Source organism: Calypte anna, chromosome 5A (genome assembly GCF_003957555.1).
Source record: "Calypte anna isolate BGI_N300 chromosome 5A, bCalAnn1_v1.p, whole genome shotgun sequence".
NCBI classification, from domain to species: Eukaryota; Metazoa; Chordata; class Aves; order Apodiformes; family Trochilidae; genus Calypte; species Calypte anna.
The window spans coordinates 25,955,727-25,958,143 of record NC_044251.1 but is presented as its reverse complement, the minus strand read 5'-3'; the positions used below and the strand labels follow the sequence as shown (position 1 = coordinate 25,958,143).

At 52.5% G+C, this 2,417-nt stretch overlaps 1 non-coding gene across 1 annotated transcript; it reads left to right on the top strand.

Moving 5' to 3' along the window:
* The first annotated feature begins 528 nt into the window (after positions 1 to 528).
* On the top strand, positions 529 to 603 carry TRNAT-UGU. The gene has a single exon. It is a non-coding gene; the product is annotated as a tRNA-Thr (tRNA).
* The last annotated feature ends 1,814 nt before the right edge of the window (positions 604 to 2,417 follow it).

Here is a 2,417-nt window from a genome sequence, read left to right as displayed (position 1 = left end):
ACGATTTTGACTTGCTACCTTGTAAAAATTCAAGCATTTGCCTACTATAATTTCTCCGCTTTGTGATTTTTGTTTAGTTTTTGGGGCTTGGGTTTTTGTTGTTTTTTGGTTTGGTTTTTGTTTTTGTTGGTTGGTTGGTTGGTTGTGGGTTTATTTCCATGTCTGGATGCGTCCATTTGCCCTCTGGTTTGTTCTTCGATTTGCGACTGTCCCCGGGACCTTTCTGCATCCGGCACGCTCCCCACGCAGCCCACGCCGCTCAGCTCCAGGGCTCTTGCCGGGCGGGGCAGCGCAGCCGCCACCTTCCCGGCCCGAGGAGCGGCTGCCAGCGGGGACGCGGCTCCTCCCGGCGGCCGGGAACCCGCTCCGCAGCGTGAGGCTCTTCCCGACGGGTCCGGGGTGGGTCTGGATCTGGGTCTGGGTTTGGGTCCGGGAGGAAATGGACAAGAGTGCGTGGCCGTTCGGCTGCGGGCAGAGGAAGGCGGCTGGTGAGGAGTTTAAGAATGCCGCGACCTGAATGGGCGCGGTGGCTCCATAGCTCAGTGGTTAGAGCACTGGTCTTGTAAACCAGGGCGTCGCGAGTTCGATCCTCGCTGGCGGCCTCTGTTTTTGGGTCCTTGTGTCCTGGCCGTATACCTGAGCACCGTCCCTCGTTTGCGTTCTTTCCGGTGGTGGATCCGACTAGAGAGTGCTTGTGTTTGTTATTAAGAGTAACTCTTTAGAAACAAACCATTTTGGCTAAAAAGCTAATTGCTAATGATAACATTGATCACCAAATTAACTCATGGTCGGCCTTTTTCCTTGCAGGGAAGGTTGGAGGAGGTCTGGAAAATAAGCCTTTTGGGAAGCAGCGTGGGGATGTCTGAGTAAATATTTGTACAGCTCACATCACAATTTCCCTGATGGGGCTTTGGCAAAATGCTGTTAAGGGGTTTAAAAGGAACAAATTGCCCCTGAGTCGAGAATATAAGCTGGACAGGATTACTCTGACTCTCACAGCTTGTCAGGCAAGCCGAGCTGTGGGTTTTATTTCTGTGCTGGAGGCTGCGACAGAGGAGGTGTAGTAATTCTTTGCCTTCCCCCCCCCCTTTTTTTAAGGTTATAGAAAGGCCTAGAAACCTCCACACAAATCCTCTTGAGCAGCACACTTTAAAAATATGCATTCAGGTGTGGTTTTTTTTTCAGAAACTTTGTTAGCAAAGCATTTCGTTTCTAGTGTTGCACTGCAAAACATTATGGTAATTGTTACCGACATCAAGCAGGGAAATTAATACATACGGTTTGGTGAGAGGAAAGGACAACACCTACATCGCAGGTGCTGCAAGGGGCTCCAACCGTGGCAGGGCTGTTGGACACGCTGCTGTAGGCTGTGGCTCAGCAGCTTGGTGTGTCGAGAAAGAGGCGTGGGCTGTGGCACAGCACTGCGAGTGAAGCACTCCCGGCTCTCTGCACAGCTCCTCCCCAGCCTCCTTCCCTTGCGGAGGGTAGATGAGAGCTGCGGAGATGCACGAGTTGCCATTGCCATGCTCAGAGGAGCGTGGGACTGACAGGGTAATTCCCTCTTATGGCAGTTGTGCTACACCACGAGACCCAAAAAGCATTTGAATTTGCAGTGCTTTAGGGTTCTTCCACAGAAGAGTTTGCTTGGGATTGTTTGCTGTCAGCAACAGTGCCTCCCTGTCCCAGCTGGGAAAACAGTGATTGGGGCCCTAATCTCAGTGTTACCAGATGGTTATCATCAATAGGCAATTCCCCGTTCAGTCCTCCCAGAGCTGTTGCAGTAGGTTCATGGAAGTGGTGATAAAACCCATTCCTTGAGAGATATTTGCTCTCCAAGGGATCTCGTGGAAGTCCGGGTACAGTGTTTCTCAGCTGTCAGGGAGCTGGGTTTTGCCGTAACCAACCAGAGCATTATCAGATCCCTAGGATGCATCCACATATGGCCTTAAACCATACGTGTACTTATAAAGACTGTGGGATTTTGTTTTAGGTCTCCTGCAGAATCATCCAGAATGAACGTGCAGGAACTATCCTCTGCATCTTGGCCCAGCACAGCCAGTGTAATCGGTGTCTGCCTTCAGGGGGATGGGACGATGCAGCTTAGTGCTGCTGAGTCCCCACATCCACGAATACCGCAGTACACTGAAGTGTTCGACTGCTCCCGTTATGTCGCAGCTCAATCTGAGCTGCCACGAAAGCTTTCTAAGGACGCTAGCAGGTTGCCCCGTGTGCCGGGATGTACTTCGGGAGCTGGAATGGGTGCAAAGGCACCACATGCTTGCACTTAAACTCCGTTCCCATGTTAATGCCTCCCCATCGAGGCCCTTGGCATTCTCGGAGGCCGGCCGATGGCCGCCGGAGGCCTCCAGAGGGAGAGGCCAGCTCCTCAGAGCCGGCGCTCCGGAGCCCTGGGGCTC